Source organism: Neodiprion lecontei, chromosome 1, assembly GCF_021901455.1.
Source record: "Neodiprion lecontei isolate iyNeoLeco1 chromosome 1, iyNeoLeco1.1, whole genome shotgun sequence".
In the NCBI taxonomy this organism is placed as follows: domain Eukaryota; kingdom Metazoa; phylum Arthropoda; class Insecta; order Hymenoptera; family Diprionidae; genus Neodiprion; species Neodiprion lecontei.
In genome coordinates this window covers 12,825,092-12,845,048 of record NC_060260.1, presented here as the reverse complement: position 1 = coordinate 12,845,048, position 19,957 = coordinate 12,825,092, and the positions used below count along the sequence as shown (strand labels likewise).

The window sequence follows — 19,957 nt, the reverse complement described above, 5'->3', positions numbered from 1 at the left end:
CGGCATCTGAGCTGTAAAATGGCGAATATTTAGAAGACGTATTAATTGTTACATAGAAACGGCAATTAAAATTGTAAAAAGTACAGTTTGTCTTCGAAATTGGTTATGAATGAATGATTTTACAACTGAAAAACCAATGTACATAACACCGACTTATGTGGATCGAATTTCTAAGAAAGGCACAATCTTAGGATCCTGGTGAAAAATTCACACCAATTCTGCCAATATGTTACCATTGAATCGATCGCCAAAAACAATATTTGTAACCGGTGTGGAAATAAGGTAACGTTTCTGTAAGTATTTTAATAGCAAGGGGTCTTTACCGTGGCGATATTCATATATTTATATAGCGCCTGTTTTATTGGCACAATAAATTAGGATAAAATATTTATTGTTGTAGAAAGTAATTTAAAATATTTTTTAGCCTGATGAAATCAAACAACAAATATCTAACTTTATTGAACATATTTTTTATGTGTACCTTAGTCACATCCTCGATTCTCTCTCCCCGTAAGCATTAAGCTCGTCTTACTTTACGCACCTGATTTTAATGATTGATACTCTCTTTTTATTTAATCCTTTTACAACCTTTATAATTTCATTCTAAGTTTCCTATACCTAAACAATTTTTGGAAATCCCTGCGTGTGTTGCATGCACGCGGCTCCTTTTTAATCATCTAACCGTTTTGGAAAATACCCGTTCTAGCCTATGCTAATATTATGGTGAAATATTTTTAACGGACAATCTTAATCTAAACAGATTTAGGTTGACTTGCGTACTAAAAGAACCACAGTAGATAATATCTCTTGATATATCTTGTCAATATTGAACCAGACCCCTGAAAATCGATTTACGGTATTTTCGAACTTGCAAAGCTGGCGCACACGTGTGGTGTGATAAAACCTTTTATCTTTCAGTAGATATTTGTTTGAGCAGCGATGTCCTAAGGATAGAATAGGTTATCTTTGTATATATGACTCAAGTATGGAATTTTTTACCTGCAACCATGGGAAAAGCCGTGTTGGGCGTAACTCACCCACTACGCTGGACCCAGAAGGCAGGGGTGGTTCAGGGCGAATAAGAAGGCCCGAAATATAATATTATATATGAATACTTGAAGCTTCCTCATTGGCCTAACTTCCTTAAAAATGAAAGGAACCAATCAGGAAGCGCCTTAGAAATCTGCACACTAAAGTACAAATCCTTAAAAAGCGTCGCACTGAGTAGAACGTGGCAGTTCTTGAAAACCCTCCAATCGAGGCAGTTCAACAAAGATTTTGAGTATACGTGGGATGTTGAGTTGTTACATAAATCCTATTTACCTAATCCACCGGTACCCTATGTGGCCTTCGTGAATTATCCTTCTTTCTTTCGAAAACCTTTCCACAAAATTCCGTTGTAGATAACATTTTTAAAATGAAGCGAATTATTCTGAGGTGCTGGTAAACAATTATTAGTAAACATTTCAATCGTTCAGCCAGAGATGATAATTCAGTTGCCACCGCCAGAACAATTGTGCGTAAATAGTGTTACAGAATTTTTAAATGGCGTGCTTTTAGAAGAGATACGGACAATTTCGAAATTTATTCTTTATCCATTCCCCGCTGGACTCGCAGAGCCGCCCACACAATCCAAGACAATTTGGATCGATTAAAGATAAGTGACAACTTTTATTTCAAAAGCTCAACCAAGAGAAGGAAACTCTGCGTTCATCTCAGGTAAACAGTGTTTAGGAAATTTGTCCTTGTACGAGCGTTAATTTGTTGTGGTGGATTTTGGGTTTCCGTAAATAAATAATAGCCAAGCGTAGTTCAGTGTAAATAGTAATTAACTTGTACAATTTTTCTGAATTTTTGGTTTTAAAAAATTTGTCATACTCTGAGCACAAACTGCGTTGCTTATTCTTTAAATAATTTGAATCACAATTTAACCTTATCTCCTCTGTCCAGTATTTAACATTTTAGGGGATTTTCTCAGTGTCCAGGTCATTGTAATAAAAACATAAAATTGACGTTTCGGCCGTTTGGGGGGGGGGGGGGGGGCTCCTTAGAACTATAACATTTATTTTCACAAAATTATACCTTAATATAAAATAATTGAGAAGTTATTACATTTAGAGCCGAAAATAGAAAAGAAGAAAATAATAAAAGATATATAAGGAAAGAACAATAGACAACATGTCAGAAAATAGGAACAGCAAACTTACATTCAGTTAGACATGAAACGGCTTCAGTGCCAAGTTAAGAAAAACATCGTGAAGAATTAGACAGTCAAAATGACTGCAAGATCGTCACCTACAAGAGCAAGTTGAAACGTGATTTTGTTAAAATCCATCAACAGTAAAAACGGGAGTAATGGAACTTACTAGAATTGGTAGAAAGTAGGTTTTTATGGGGGGTGTGCGGGTACTGAAATTTTTCGGTTCGGGTCGGTTCGGGTACAATGAATTACTTTCGAGTCGGGTACTCGAAAATTTCGGATTAACCGAAAATTTCGAATCACCCGAAAAACTCGTATTACTAAAATTCCCGAGTTCCTCAAAAATGTTGGGTTTGCTGAAAATTGCGGAGTTGTCGAAAATTTTGCTTGTGACTGTTTTCGCTTCTCCAACACTACCGGGATTTCTGAAGTGAACAGATATTTTCGAAAATTTCGGACTACCCGAAGTTTTTGGTTTACCTGAATTTTCGGACTACCCGAAGATTTCGGGTTTGCCAAGAAACTCGAACCGATGCAAACCTGACCCGAACCCGAGTTCGAGTACCCCAAATTTCGGGTACCCGCACACCCCTAGTTTTTATTTATTTGGTTCTTTCGGAACAATTTTTTAGTTGAAATTAACTGAAAATTAGAGAAATTGAAGTGAAAACCGTTATCAACCGCTGCTGGTCAAAGTGCCGGTAAGAAGGAACAGCTGTGATGAATTGAACCATGAGGAGGACGACTTGCAGGTACAACGATAATTTCTAGGGTTTTACCCATCAAATATCGAGTACATCCCACAAAATTTGAAGTCTACAGAATTATAAATGATATAATTCAAAGATCACGTTTTGTGGGCTTGGATAACTGTAATGTTATGTCAACGCAAAAGATTTTTGGAACAACATAAACCTTTATCCTCTCACATGGGGTTTTCGTACTCGCAATATTTCTTGTTGTTTGTAAATTTTGTAAACAAAAAAGCACGCGGCTTTCTACCCCTTTACGAAAAAATTTTTTGACGGGGACCTGACAGCGTGCACAAGAGAGAGCAGTGTACGTGCGACCTTCGCAGATTTCGGAGCTATTGAAATTTCTAGGAGGCACGAAAGACCCAAAATGAAACTTAACGTTTGTGTAAAGTCAGGTTTTCACCCAGAAATGGCTCAGAAATCAAAAGAAGAATTTCTGGTGTCTTTGGGACCCAAGCGGACAGAAATTAATTTGTTGATTGTTTTGTATAATTATTGGTTGGCCGATGAAAAATGATAAATCAGCAGTTTTCTATGATTTCCTGCAAACAAAATGAATAATTAGTCAATTTTTGAATTTGCATTACAAAATAGCCATATTTTTCTCAACGTTGAATAGCCCATTTTGAGGGTAAAAAATGAAGCATTTAATTTACGTTTCTCAACTCCGATTCTTTTTTTTTCTAAATATAATTATTCAACTTCACTGTGCCATCAACCCCGTTCAATTTCATTAATTTGTTGAAAACTGGGAATTTTTTGAAAAAAAGTGAAAAATTCCATTTTCCTTAGGCACTTTGTTAATGAAATTTTTGCTAATGAATAATTGGGTAAACTTCATTGCATCTTCGACTAGACGCCTCAAAGAACATACATAAGTTTTTTCATAATTTTTGGAGCACCTAAAATAGGCAAAATAAGGGTAAGAAGCGAAAAACCTCATGTGACAGTCAACGCGTATACTGAAAACCATGTGACAGGCTGAGAATTAATGACCTGCCTTAACCATTGAACTCCTGAGTCAACGAAACATGAATTAGACCAAGCTTAACTTGTTCCGATGCAACAATTTCATATTTTCAAAATAGATCGATTGAGCTGCATTCAATCAAATTTTTAGTCATTTCAATCACACATTTTCTTGATAAAAAATTCACCTCATCGTAAGGAACTCACGCCGTGTTATCTTGAATAAATTGATAGTCAATATTATTATTCAAAGGCTTGATTCAATTCCATATTGAGCTGTCACAAATATTTCGTCCGACAAAAGCATTTGGTTGAATTAACTAAGTATTGTTTTCGCCGCATTTGATTATAGCGTTCCATTGAATCAAACGAATATCACTTGACTGAAATAATCCTTTCCCTCCGTGCATGTAACTTTGTTGCAATTCATGTGCGGAATTTCGTACATTAAATCGAAACATTTCTCGTTAGGTACTCGATCCTTAGGTAAAACAAACAGCCGTGACAAATAACTACCGTTTTTAAAACCATTTAAACATTCTATTTTGTAAGATTTAAAATGTAAAATTTAGGGTTAGATCTCGAGCAGCGTGAAGCGCGAAACCGTGATCCGATTTTAATCCGATAAATATCTGAGATGTGAGTGATTTGGTTCGTGTAGAACAGTTAATTTGCATTTTACACCTTTACATGTGTAGAATCAGTAAGGCTGTTTGGCGTAGTTGATGTCGATCGATTCACAGAGTTAATTTCGTCATAACGACGGAAATAACAGCGTCAGATATCTCAACGGTAGATAGTTACTACAAACACTGGTGAAGATGAATCTTCGTCAGTTCTTCGATTGAGGAATTCAAAAGCTGAAAGCTGTACGTGACCAGACTCCCAAGGGTAGAGGTTCGACCTTCAAACTTATCGTACGTATAATTTGTACCGTGGACTAAGAAGTTTGAAATTTCAAATCTGGAAGCATAGGCGTGTCACCTCAGCTTTTTTTTTCAAACCATCAAGTACCGGTCACCGACCGTGTCCCAACATACATTACAGTGAAAATCGAAGTATTTCATCTTGAACGAATGCTTTTGATGACACGAACAATGACACGAACGCGACGGCGCAGAACTGCGGTTAGAATCAAGTTTATCGGTGTAACAAGGCCTCCCTCCACCATGCAAAGTCGTAGCAAGTAAACTCACACGTAAACGTTTCGTACGTAACTGACACACCAAGCCATATACGAACCTCAGAACGGGTTGGTATACATAGCGGACTGCCACAGCGTTCACAGTCAGTGTAAAACGGCCTTCTGGCTGACGGTGTCCAGTGGTATTTTAGCAGAGTCATCGTTGAGCGTTCTCCAGCTGTGCAGTTGTTCGACTGCATCAGGCTCTGGAACAGTTAGCGCATGTTAAACATAGAAAAGAAACGAGTAGTTTTTCTGAGCAAATTTTTCACTCACGAGGCCTAGTGCAAACGGGTTTGGTGGATGTAATCCTGGACTACATGTCCGACCTCAACGGTACCAAGTGGAGCTTCGGAGAAAGGTAAAAATTGGAGCATTTCAGATATTCGCATCGGTTAGTTGATGTAACGGTTGCATTATTGCACGTGCAATCGCAAATTCAAGATTGTGCAAAGATTTCTTCACTGCACCCGGCGCCACATGTATTTATAGAATGCTATGGTGCGTTTTCCTGTCGCGTCAAGTACAAGATATATGTTCACTCACGAGTCTGGAAATCGAATTCTCGCAAATTCTATTTGACTTGGGTTTTTATGCAACGCTCATCGCATTCCTGACCGATACTATCGGCGTTCGACTTTTTCCCCGACAATAGTTGAAGGCTTTTCTTTCCTTCGTTTTTATATTGCTTTCCGTTTGTGGTCAGAGCGTTATGTGCATTAAAAAAAATTTTTCACAGCGTTCAAAAATCTTTTTGCCTCCTCTCAAAAGGCACCCGAGGTGACAAAATATTTCACTAAGTATATCTCAAGAACTGCAAAAATAACTTTCCACGATCATTCATCTCCCATTTTGAAAACTCAGCCACATAAATGCAGGAGAAAATATTTATGTTATGCACGAAAAAAATTGAATCAAATGTTTGACTATTTTCAAGTACGGGATTGTGAAGATGATCTAGTTTAAAGTCCGTACGATCAATTTTTTATACAATATCATTTACGATTCTGCTGATACGACACATCTATTCGTAGCGATTGAAATCTAGATAGAAAATGAAAAATTAGGACAAGTTTTAGAAATTCCAACTGACATAGCAATTGGCGCCGATTCTCAAAACATCAAATGCGAGTGAGTTTCGCTATTTTATTTGTTAACATTCTATTGTCATTGTCATTTTCTTGGGCGTGTAAAAACACTGCCTTTAGATACGAGTTACGTCAGAGCGGAAACTTGCGTGGCAGTTATGATCCGATTACTTTGCCTGGATGCGCTTCTGTGCAAGGTTATCAGAGTACAGGCAATGCACGCTATTTCATGTCCCATGTGTTGACATAAATTAATTAAGTATTTCCATATCATGAATTCGACAAATGTTGTTCCAAAATTGAAAATTGTGCAACGAAAATTCTCTTACACGTGCAGTAAAAGTGTGAAGTATTCTTTATTTGCCACTTCATCGGTGACCCCATAGAATATTTTCAAAATTCGGGGTGAAATTTTTTTTTTCATCAGTTATTGAAATAGTTTATGAAAAAATTATTTCGTATTTTTTGTTTTCACACTGCACGAAAGTTACAGCTTATACGACGGATTATTATAATATAGTATAATGCTATGTATTATAAAAATGTAATTGCTATTTTCAACAAGAAAGAATATGCAGTAATTATTTTGGTCCCTGTACCAATTGTACTTGTCAAAATTTGAAATAGAAATTTCGAATGAAGGCTATTTGCAAGTTTTCTACCTTTAGTTGGATAACGTCTCGTTTAACCAATCGCGATTTGAAAAACCAGTGTTCGAAAAAAGAATCGCTCTGTGTAATACGCATAGCATAATCCGACTCAAAAATGAACAAGTTACGAAATAAATTATCGATTTCTAATTTCAACCGTCATTTATAAAAATTCTCAGAAGTAGGTCATATCATCTACAAAAATCAGACAATGCCAACTTTTATCCTCCTCGAAATCACGTAATTTATTAAAACGTATTAGAATCCTCCTATAAATATTGTTGACAGCGCTTTACGTGAATGCGGTTACGCCTTTACGGAAAAAAACCCCAACTTGGGTGTAAATTCGTACTCCTAACTTTTTTCTTATGGGAAATTAGCATTATCTGTGAGTTGGGGGTACGAATTTACACCCAAATTGGGGTTTATTTTCCGTGAGGGTGAAAGTCAAGATCAAGAGAGAATCTTATTTATTGAAAATTTTAATTAGCATAAGTTTTATCTTCCTCTTAATTCTCAAACTTTACTTTCGAAACCTTTTATTGAAATTTGTAAAGCTATTCATTCGTTCCTCAAATACTGTAATTTAAAATTGTAAAACAATCTTATTGTACTCGCAAAATAATCCGCTCTGTATAGGATTTAAATTGCGTAAATAGAAAGAAAAAACCAAGTTTTACTTTTGATAAGCCAAATTCATTTGGTCTTTTTTGAGTAAATATATAATATGTACAACTTTTAATATTGTCAAACAAGATGTCTTTAAAAACAATGATATTTTTTTAACACCTAGTTACAAACGTTGAAATATCTTGAGTAATATTCATAAATCACATTTAATCAAAATTAGATGTGCAGAAATTGTATACTAATTAGCCTCAATTGAAATATGCTGAAAATATTTTAAAAATCAAAGTTCTCGTTAAATTTTGTAAGAAAATTGATTTTTGGCAATTTTTTCATTAAATTTCAGACGATGCTCGAGCTAGTCGCGTTAACGTGACGAAACGTCAGGGTAAAAAATCGTCGTTATTAGACAGTTTTAGAACGACCGTCAAGGAGTTTGTTTTTCAAAATAATAATATATTTTGTTTGTACTCGTTTGCTAAACGTCAGACATTCGTAAGCGTGCGAAGTAGCGAGTTTTCCTAAACATACTCCGTCACAGTAACGTTACCAAGTCATAATTTCAGTGGAGACATTTCCTAAAGAAGAAAATTAATGTAATTTGTTGCGAACATATTGTTTTTGTCACATTTTACAAGACATACCTATATAAGCTGGGTGTCTGCCCCACCGAAATATACCCTGACCGAAACACGCACAAGTCCACCGACCACGTCACGCTTTGGCATAACCTTGAGTCATTCTCACTCTCAATCTACAGTCACCTGCAAAAATATATCCTTGTTTCAGACCCATCGGAAGAAAAGTGCCTCGGATCAATTAAAGTTCACCATGGCGAATATTGGTTTGATTCTGATTGAATCATATAAATAACTATTTTCTCCTATTCGTGTTAAATTACGAACAGACAAAGTCACTATTTGAACCCTAATAGCCGTTGTCTCTATCGGAACGCTTCTCTCTACGCGGTTTGCAAAGTTTTTTTTTTTCCGTTAGAAGTTTTTTTTTAATTTGCAATTGATCTGAATGATAAAATTACCGGGGTATGAGTCGCGGATTTTATTCAAACGTGGTATACTTTCGACGCTTATTCTTTATACCGGAAATAGTTCAGTTTGTGAAGTGAAAACCATCTCTTGTACTCTTCATTTTGTGAGGAGGATTTCCGAGTAACTCGAAACAAGGCATTTCGGAAAATACATTTCGCTGGATAGTCGTTCGAGTTGAAAAAATGAATCGTTTCATGGTACTAAATTGACCTTGGTTGGATCGTTTTAAACTTTGCCATTGTCATTTTAAGATTTAATGCTTATATATTGTGGTGTTTATCTGCATCTTTGACAATATGTAGAAGGGGTAGTTCATGTCAAGTCGAACAAATCCTGATCTTTACCCTCTTGGGTTTACCCACCGATTTATTATGATATTTCACCAATAGTAAGAAATTTTTGTGAAATTTATAGATTGTTTTTCAGCCTCCGTTTCGTAGCTACCAAATTTTGACTTTTTGGCACCCAAATTTTTCGAACGATCGCATTTTGAAATTAAAGTTGTACAGCAAAAATATCTACTTACCTATGTGGATAAATTTTGACAATTTGTTTGAAATCATGAAATACACAGTTATACAGAAAATGAATAAAAAATATCGTTCTCAAAAAAAAAAAAGCCACAAAATTTCAGTATTCTCGCATGAAATTCTGTGAAATGCAAATAAATATTTTGTTCAAAATGGATTGATCATTTGTTTAGAAGCTGTAATCACTGATACTGAAATTTTTTTTTAAAATTTAACTTTTTAATAAAACTTTATATTGAGTAGAAAATTTAGTTATCTGTTAAAACAACTCCAGCCGAGTAGGACGAACAAAAAAGTTCTCTTGCCCTTCGGCATGCACTTCTTACTTCAGCCGACAAGTCTACCCTTCTACGTGTCGAAAAGAAGCATTGCAAAATGCCTAACTTGTGGAATACTTGGCTACAATCCCATCGCAATGCTTCTTATTATCTGAGATCACTTGTTCCAACTTTTATCCTCTTTATATCTGCCTTTACCGGCGTCACGCGCGTTGGAATTGTGATACAGCGTACAAGTAACAATTGAATTTTCAAACGACTGCGACTAGGCTATTTAACCCGAAGGTGGATATTTTATTTCAGAATATAAAAGCTCACAAATTTGTTACGCAGCTTCAAATACCTTTATTAAATGTTACATTTGTGTCCACGAATTTCAGTTTATGAGTCTTGCAAATACTTCTGAATAAAAAGACTTAATGCGGCCCTATGCAGATGCACTCGTTTCCACGTGTCGATCGCTCGGATCTCCGTGCTTTACGCCGTTTTCTGCAGTAGTTATCGATTTCTAGATCTCGAAGTTAATCGTCTCACTCTTACTTTTTTGTATCCTACTGTCCAGCTCGCGAAAGATCCTGATTTTTTAGAAATTTCTGAACACGAATATTTTTCGTTACGTAATTTAAAACGAGTTCACACAGTTGCTGGCTTCACTAAGTGCCGTATGGCGAAAAGTAAAAGACTCGGAAGCTTGTACAAAACAGTGACATTATTTGATCAATTTTACTGCTATTATTTTGATGTTTGTAATTTGGGAATCACACAAAATAGATCCTAATTATTTTTCAATATTACCATCATATATATATAACACTACGATCTTTGTGTTACACAATAGTTAAATCGAACTTGTGCAAACTATAAGGTTAGTAATGTGTGATGACAATTCCATGTATCAACTAGGCTTCCCTGATTACATGACAGCGTGATACCTGTGTTATGTTACATCTTCGTCGAGTCAGTGGAATCACAAAAAAGCACCACGCGACATAATATTGCATAGATTTATGCTCGTTGCGCGATTTAACAATGCTTTAAAACAATTAAAAATTATAACTCTGGATCAGCGAACCGCTAGTGCTGCATACAATTTACATAAAAGTAAAAACGTACTAGAGATTTCATAGTATGATGTTACAGTAATACGAATCTATAAAAAATGATTACCGGGGTAGATATTATAATAGGCGCATGATAAAATTATGAATCGAAAAAGTGACTGGTGCTAACGATAAGAAAAATAACTACTGCAGTAGAACCTCGATCCTTCAATATCGCTTTATTCGAGTTCGCGGTTCATTCGTGTTGTATCAAAGTTATAGAAACCCGTTTTAACCGAGCTACGGTGACTTTTGTTCTGTACGATCTGAGCTTGTTGCGTAAATATACAATTAATATTCATTAAGTTTCGACAGTGTAGATTTGTTTCTGTAGTTCAGGGTATTCAAGTTTTTTGATTATATGAGTTCAGGTATATGAAAATTCTATTTTTACAACTGGCACTTTTGTCCATGATAAATTTGAGTGTTAATCCATTAATTCGTGGTAACACTGTGGTAACTTTGACAGCAAACTGCACAAGCCATCTATGAACCAAAAAATTCCATTCGTTGACTACGATCGTGTTCTAAATTCCTTAAAAAATCATGGGGAGTCCCAAAGAAAAAAAAAAAAAAAAAATCACAAGAACTTTTCTCTGACGCCGTTTGAGAAAATGATAAAAAAAAATTCGCTAACTTTGAGGGCTCAAAACTGTATGAATGCGTGGAAAAAAGAAGTTTCTATCGTCATAATAAGATTCCTTGGCCTCAAAAATACTTTGAACACATGCTTTCAAAAGTAAATATTTAACTCACACACCAGAAACATTAAATTACTTTATGACGCTATTCGGCAATTTTTGGCGGTTACGGCACAGGCGCGGTTAATTGACGGTCCTATGACGGCTTGACAGTCAAGTGGTGAACGATGATTTATGAGATATTGAACGACTTTTCAAGTAAATCTCAAATATCTCCCTGAATGGCCACAAAAAAAAAAACAATCCACCATCGTTATTTAAACATTTTTTCGATAACAGACTTGTTGAAAAACCAAACTTGTATACCGGGTGCTGCTTGACGAAAAAACGAGTAGCCACGTCGTAACTTCATCAGATTCAAAGAAAAATGATTCGATCTTGAGGTTGGTGGAATTAACCAACAAAAATTCATGCTTGCTATAAAATCGCGCATAAGTAATTGTAAAGCATTATTTCTTCGAAAATAATTCATTGCACTTAATTCGTCTTACAATCGCAATTGGTATTTTGTACTACGTCGTTATAAGAAAATTTTCCCTTCGGTCCGTTTGAGCGAATTTTACAGCTTCCCTGTAATTCTACCTGTGTACCCGGAGTCTCTCAACTTTGGTGTATTTGAATAAAAATCTTTTGGAAAATCTGCTTTATCGGAACAAAAATTTATATCAAGTTAAAATAGATTTTAATTGAGTTTTCGCACTGACACCAAGTAAATTATTTAATAGGCTCAAATTCAAAATATGTTTGTGTAAAACAAACCTCAGAAGACTTTCTTTCTGAGTGAACTGACAATTCTCACTTTTCATATGGACGTGCGATTATGTGAAAAATTCTAATATTATCAGGATTTGCGATCGACAACCAACATTTCAAATGAGGTGAAGTGGAGTGTTGAATGTTTCATTTCCTAATCTCAAACATAATCACGAGCAATTTTTGTGCAATGTCATTAGTGTAATGGATGTGCTAATGTGTGTTATTTGTGGTGGAAAACACTTTGCAGTATAAAACGTGACCAATCATTTTTTAATAAAACTAGTGCAGTCAATTTGAAACCACACGAATCGATTTAAAATACGAGTACACTGAAAATGTCCAAGATTTTACTTGAAATCGGTGGTAAGGATTTATAGTTAAATGATATTCAGCATAATTTGCACACAACATTTGAAAGCATTCTTATGTGACTCATTTCATTCCAACTGACTGGCTGCTGTCTCTAGATTTTTCATTATTCCAGTTTGAGGTTATGTAAGAGTTTTCGGTCATTATAGTACATTAAGTAACAAGTGTGACATGACCTGCGTGCACGGGTTGCGTATAGTTTTTTTCCAAACAAGGTGTACAAAGTCAAGGGCAACGAATAATCCATGACAATAGAATAAACACGAAGAAATAGAGTGCGGGTTGGTGAAGAAGTGGACGAAGCCCATTCGGGGGATTGGGAGGAAGAAACTCAAAAATCAGGAGAAAATTTTTAAGATTTTTACTCATCATTCTGAGAAAACTAAAGATGTTCAGAATTATCGGTAAATTCGAAAATTCATAATAATCACAAAACCAAACATTCTCATACTTATGATAATATTCAATATCGATGACACTGGAGCCAGCAAAACACGTGTTGGTGAAATTTCAGGGGATTTGTTCTTCAACTTTGCGGCTACATAGGTGCAGAATTTATAACGGCAATGAAAAATATTTCCAGCTAAAATAACGCAAACAATAGAGCATCACAGCTATCCGTGATTCGTGTGTCGAAATCCGCCATAGCAACAGATGTACAGCTATAAACGTCGAAATGAAAGAATACGAATAACGCTATGGTATATAAGCTGTAAAAATCTAAAAAATTTAAGCTACCCATTAACTGTTGCCAATTATAATGATGACTCGCGTGGCAATGTTACACGTGGAATCTACTTTGCGCACACTTTTCCACAATGTAGGAGTAGGACATTTTGCGCACTCAAACCCGTGCGGAAAATCAAACCATGCGCACGTTTGTGGAAAATATCTGTTTCTGGGCCCATTCTCAAAGAGAAGGCGTTATGTTTTGCTAGAATATTAAATATTCACAATTTTAAAGCGAATTACGGCTGGCTCGCAGGCTGGAAAAGATGCGGTAGCACTCGATTTTTATAAAGTGTTTTAAGAGAACGGCTATCTATCGATCCACAAACAGCAGAGAATTTTAAAAGAGAATCGTTGAATATTCGTCGAGACCAAGAACTTGTGAGGTTGCAAATCTTCAATTTCAGCGGACCAGGTGGACATTTTGAATACTGCAAAATGAAACTTTTGTTAGCAGTGATAAAGTTTAGGCTCCCGGCTTTAAAACAGGGTAAGATTCGCATAACTATCGGCGCCTGCTTGAATGCTGATGGTTTATTCAAGTTACTCCTTGTCGTTATTGGCAAATCATAAAATGCTCCAGCGTTCAGAAGTTGTGAAGCTAGTTTGATACTGCTACTTTTGAAGCCTGGTTTCACAAATAATTTGTATCCCAAGTTCAAATATTTTAAAAATCAAAATATTGACCAACGAAAATACTGCTCCCTGAAAGCAAATATTACCACTAAACATTACTTCGCCGATGAAAAATTGAGGATTTGTTTTAGAATCATTTGGAACCAATTTTCGAGGTGCGCCAGTCGAAATTCAAAAATGACATTTTTAAGGATCACCCAACTGATTTATCCATGCCTTCAATTAGTTATATTAAAGTATTTGATCAAATAATTTGCTGTACGTTTTGATACTATGAGCATTATACTCGCGAAAATTTCGTCAATCGTTGTTGAAAAAGCTCAAGCCTCGGAGTGTCTGCACAGCAAATTTCATCGTCAGTACGATCTGTTTAGTTAACTAATTGTAAGCATTTAGCATAGTTTCACTATATTTGTACGATGCAAAAAATTTTCAATCAGGTTCAAAACTTTGATACGAATAACCAAAATAGGCGCTTTGAGGACAAAGTTTGTTTAAAAATTTGGGGTGTAATAAATGCCATTAACTTCATGTGAACTTCGAATCATTACAACAATATATTCACGGCTTATAACTGTCACTTTAATTTGTTTAGTAACGAAGCATCGTGTGATGCTGATACACAACATTGATCCGAATAGTCCGGGTGAAATTCAAATACTATTACACTTTAGACATTTAACTAACAAATGCATGTCTTCTGTAAAAAATACAAAAACACACTCTTATCTTGATAATTAGTATAACTCCAATCCAAATTCGTGGCTTTCCCTCTGCTCTCAAGTTATCGAATTGATGGCTGCTTGGAAGATATATATAAAAAATTAAATTGAGAACTGGTTTCTAATTTATACCATGATTTCGTATTTTTTTTAATTATAATGCCAATTCGAACGTCCAATTGAAATATTCTTCAATATTCTTTCAGATGAATGCTCTATATTTTCTTTCTCAATGTGTTAAAAACCCGAGTGAAATAGTTTCGTTCAGCTTTATTACATGAAATTAGGTAACATGCAAATATCGTAATTTAATATTGATTATATTAAACTATAATTATAATTGACTTAGACAATGGAATCACTGTACGACATAGTAAGCATATTCCGTTGATCGAGGAATAGGTTGTAAAAACTGGTATACCCGTATAACATGCACTCCTATCTTCTACAGTATCTCATATTGTTGATAGATCGAAGCCTGCAGTTACCTTATCGACCGACGATAAGTCCAACTAGATAGACATAACATTTTCTGCATATCAATGGCTCAACTTTCATCAACAGAAACGACCCATTTTTCTAAGAACTTGACCTGGCATCTCGCCCAAGATAATTCCTGCTTTCGGCTACCGTTATTTATAGCATTTCGTCGACGCCCACGCCGATAAATATATTGCGTCATTCGCTTCTCTTTTACCATACGTAAGGTGAATGCGCCGGTAATCATCGGTGAAACAGTAATCCATAGATCCACATTAGAATAAATCTAAATAAGTTTCTATCAATATATGCAAATAGGACTGATGATGACTACTGGTTCGGTGACGATTACCGATGCGTGCAGTGCAGCCTACAGCGTATTCTGTATCGTGTAAGTGCGATACGAGCAATTTAAATTAGCATAATTCAGCCTGCATTTGTTTAATTAACGGCATAAAATATTGAAATCCACGAACATTTCAACACTCGAGAATACGTTTTGCTGATCGGCATTTGCCTCTTGTTTAACGATTGGAACTTGATGTGAACCGTAAGTCGAATGTTGATAGGTAAAACGTATCTTGACGTGCATAAGTTCGGTCGGATTTACCCTGTTTTGAGTTCGCCATTCCAAACTTTCACTAAATAACCCTATGCCAGGTTGAGGAGATACTTTTTTCAATTCCGATGACAATATTCTGTAGACTGAAGCCTCAATTAAAATCAATCATATTATATCAATCAATTTAAAGATGTACATTTCTACATTCATAATCTTTCAGAAAATCAATTCTTCTCATTTCATTTTAGAATAGCCTCATCTTCTAAGAATATTTCAACCCCGTAACCTATAAAAAATTCGAATAATTGCAGAAGTTGCAGTAAATCTAGTTAATCCGATGTGCCAATATCAATTGCAAACTTTGAAGCCGTCTTCACACGAATCACATTTTTTAATCGCGCCTAGGTCTTAACTTACGAACCAAGGTTCGGATAGCTTTAAAATTTATAGTCTTTTTCTCTTATCGCCCCCCCCCCCTTCCTTTCTCCCTCGACCACAGATCAACCGCTGTTCATGAAAATAACTCCACTATTCTGTAACATTCTTGAGATTTTTTTTCCCACTTCTATATATTTGACGACCTGAGGGGATTTCACAAATAAGAAAATTGCCAATTATCTCTTATTTTTCGTAAACTCACTTCTTTAAAAATGCTTCCAAATTTCATTAAATCAGTTTATATACCTCGTTAATTGTATCTGCTTAAGAAAATGTATAGTGTGAAATGTCAATTTGTTACAGTACTAATGACCATTTTTTTTTACTCCTCAAAGATTTCTTGGACCACTTCATTTCATACTTGTCAAGTAAATGTTTGCAGAATTAAGTTCCGAAAATTTGTTCGCCGTGGACACTGATCGTCAAACTACAATCCCGAAATGAATTGCATTAACTTTTTCATGCAAACATTTTTCCTTATATGCGAATAACTTGAAATCTTGCATACACGGGTTTTTAGGGTCGCTGATTACGAATCTGAATTCGAGAATGAAAAATTTAAATTGGCGGACAGACAAAAGCAACAAGTAGAAAAATATCGAAAAAATTCTGTAAAATTTTTTGTTGCGTATCTATTAAGTTTGTGTAAAAATCAGTATTCGAATTTTTATGGTTGATTGGCAATAAATACGGTTTTTTTCTGGAAAAGTACGACTTTCGACCACTTGTTTGCATGTACTGTTTTGCAACAAATAAATGAATCAATTTAGCATTTTTCTTAGACTTAGAAATATTTCAGCGATCATGTGGAACCAAAAAACCCAGCAGTTGTTATCAAAAAAGTAGTTTAATTAATAAAAAGCTCCAAAAAAATAGTGGAACGCTGAGCATTCCAGCTCGAATTAAAAGGTTAAAAAAAACAACATATTGTTTTGCGACACATTCGTCTGTACTCAAGCCTGATCTCCACATACAAATGAGGACTCGGGCAAAGCTTGGCCTGCGGCATTGCTATACCAGATAAGGTTAAAATTATCGATCGATTTCGGTCGTAATGCTAATCGCTTATCACGACCAACATAACCGGCAGTTGTAATTCCTGCGCGAATCAGAACAGAGAATTTTCGAGACAGCGCGGCGCGCGGCATGGCTTTCAGTAAGCAAGACGGTTTACTATCACGGCAGTCACGCGACCGAATCGGAACACTTCGGATCTCGTTTGAAACGTCGCAGCTGAATTTTTTTTTTTTTTATCTCTGCCGAAACACTTTTGTAGGTAATATATTGAACCGATAAATCTAGTGTATATTGTTTATTGACTGTGATCGGTGATCGGAATCTTGTGTCGTTTCGAGTAAGTCGAATGATTATCGTTATTGACAGTTATTTTGTTGTGGAAGCGTTCACCTGAGGTAATTAATGACGTTTGTCAACTAATTTCTATTTGATTAATATAACGCAACTTCGCACGTCTTACATCACACGCAATGTTTACTGAACAGCGATAAGCTTTTATCGGTTATTGCAGGTATAATTATACATAACATTGAAGTTTAATAGCGTCTTATTGCACTGGTCATTGATGCAGTGTAAAAAATAAAGTCATTACTTTGACAGAAAAAGTTAAAATTTTCCAAATCAAAGTACAGTACAACGACCTTCAAGTATCTAGCGCCTTCATTGCTTATTGATCCAGTCTAGCTTTTTTCTCCATCTTTCTAGATTAAGAAGTAGTTTCGTTATAACTTCGTGACTTTTTATTTCAGAGTACACTTCTGTTATTATAATATTTCTATATCAATGTACTGTATTCGATAACTCTACGATGTTATTTCCACGTGAATAAATCTACAAGAATAGCTCTTCATTTTTATTATGTCTATCAAATTCTTAGGTTTAAACAATATCTGGTTCGAACATGACCGCTCAGAAGAAATATTGAAAATTTGTTTATTGAAATTGAATATTGAAATATTTGTAAATTTGTATGCCTATAAAGATTTTTGTGAAATCCTGACAAACTTTTAATGTACACAATTCAGATCGTGATCAATGACATTTTCATTTTACATTTATTTGTAACACTTCTGGTGACCAAGCTATAAATACAATTACGGGAAAGCTAATTAGTATTGTTTGAATCACTCAATAATATCGAGAATTGACAGCCGTTTGGCTCGAATTTGAATATAGTTCGAAATGTTTATGGTGTTCTTACATCGTCAGTCCTGTAAAATCAAAGTTTTTGTTGCAAATAGTCTTACGACCATTATTGTTACGAATGCGTAAATCGTGATTCTTATCTATATTATTCAAGGCTTTCCAACATGGCCGTAAGATACAGATCACAGCTTTAAGGGGGGATGGCTATATGGATTTTTGAAAAAATCAACTCCCCCCCCTCCTCTCAAATCGATAGTTCAACATCTTGAGAATATCGTCTGAAAATCTTAAAGCGAAATTCGGAATTATTTAGATGCTACGGAATAGCAAAAAACTAACGTGTTTAACACACAACTACATCTTCGAAACGTATGGCAGCGATAAAAGAAACCGATTTTTTCATTCAAAGTCTCATAGATACATAATTCCGATTCTTTGTCGATAAATCTAAATACTAAATTAATATATACAAATAAAAAATTGAATTAAGCCATCGTTTTTTGCATAACAAACATGAAAATTTTTGGTAAAGATCGCATCTTCTATTTCCGAGTCCCGCCATTATTCAAATGTTAAGCTTTTTCATGTTTCTTAGTTCCATCGATAGTGTAATTTCACATAAAATCGATTTTTTCATTGCAATTTCGAAATGGGTAAGGAACAAAAGGACTACAATTGCCGCAGTTTGTCAACTCGAAGAAAAATTATTAGGCAACAATTTTCTCCAGGTTGTGTCAAAACAATTATTTTATACTGACTAAATTTTTTTTTCACATCTTCAAATGTTCAATAAAGTTGCCATAAAATTTGAAAAGCACTGCAGCATAGATTGGCAAAAAATTAATTGCGAAAAATTTTCCTTAGGAACTTCGGAGTTTAAAAATTTTTTTTTTAAGAATTTGTTTTAACAATCACACGAATTTAAAGAATATTTCATGCACTTTTCGACGTTTATTTAATCTTTAAGTTATCTGTATGTCAGCCACTAGAAGGAGATTGCGTGTGTTAAAATCGAAATTTGAAATCACATTCCCAGATCGAATACGAAATAGTATACCATTCCATTTGAGAAAAACCAAGTACAGTTTCACTTGTCATTCTCTGTTTTATTTCTAACAAATTTGATACTGTCCCCTTCCTCCTTCCTCCTCGTTCGACCTCTTAGGCTTGATTATTCAACTGTTCTTCGTATCTTTCTTTGCTTAGGAGATGTCGGCCTGGGGCGATTAAAAAATCACTCTACAGGTCGAACGCATCTAAGGAATCTGATACGCATAGTGCCGCAGTCAGGATCGGAATGATTTATGAGGCCGAGGCCAGGACGTGACGTAGCTGGCTACTCATCATGATATTGAACCTGAAATACGAGATCAATATAAAATTCCTAGCTGTTTGCAGCAAACTAGTTCGCTCCAATTGAGATGCGAGTAGTCGGGGAGCTAGCGTCAAGTTTCTTGACTTGATGTATAAACTTGTCAGCTCCAGCGAATTGCATGGTTTACTATGCGTTTATAAAAATGGCTCTACCCAGTTAGCGCGTTAGCGGAGAATAGTGGGGCAACAACAAATTAATGTTGTTAAATGAAAAGTTCTGCGTACCCGTGTGTAAAGTGGCAGACCTTGAATTCTCACAAAATTATAGGTCTGCCGGTATTTCAATGGAACGTAATAGTTTGAGAAGTCAAATAAGCGAGGAATCAGTGCATCGGTGGCTGGGCGCTTCGCAATGGAGAATATTGTTTACATTAGTTAAAATTGATTGTAAACTGGCAGAAATTCATCCCAAACGTGATAGTTTGCCTCAAAAATGGATTCTCAAAATCTAAAGAAAATATCTAGGTATTGTTTAAGAATCGCAGAAATAGCTCTCTTAGTTTTTCTAACCAAAATTGATTGTTTAAATGTTGTAAAACATCGCCAAAGTTACAAAAATTTCCAAAAATGTCTTTAAAAAAAAACGCTTTATTTCGCA

At 35.3% G+C, this 19,957-nt stretch overlaps 1 protein-coding gene and 1 long non-coding RNA gene across 3 annotated transcripts in view; one reads left to right on the top strand and one right to left on the bottom strand.

Moving 5' to 3' along the window:
• Positions 1-5,236: 5,236 nt before the first annotated feature.
• LOC107218639 (multidrug resistance protein homolog 49) overlaps positions 5,237-19,957 on the top strand; it is a 99,144-nt gene continuing 84,423 nt past the window's right edge. For both annotated transcript variants that reach the window (XM_046738131.1, XM_015656569.2), the window contains exon 1: positions 5,237-5,468. The gene's annotated coding sequence lies outside the window, so the exon portion shown is untranslated. The remainder of the gene's footprint in view (positions 5,469-19,957) is intronic.
• Positions 7,914-19,957, bottom strand: part of LOC124294150 — a 35,494-nt gene continuing 23,450 nt past the window's right edge. Inside the window, exons 2-3 of the long non-coding RNA XR_006904038.1 lie at positions 8,117-8,236; positions 7,914-8,050 (exon numbers count right to left, since the gene is read on the bottom strand). This is a non-coding gene — a long non-coding RNA (uncharacterized LOC124294150). The remainder of the gene's footprint in view (positions 8,051-8,116; positions 8,237-19,957) is intronic.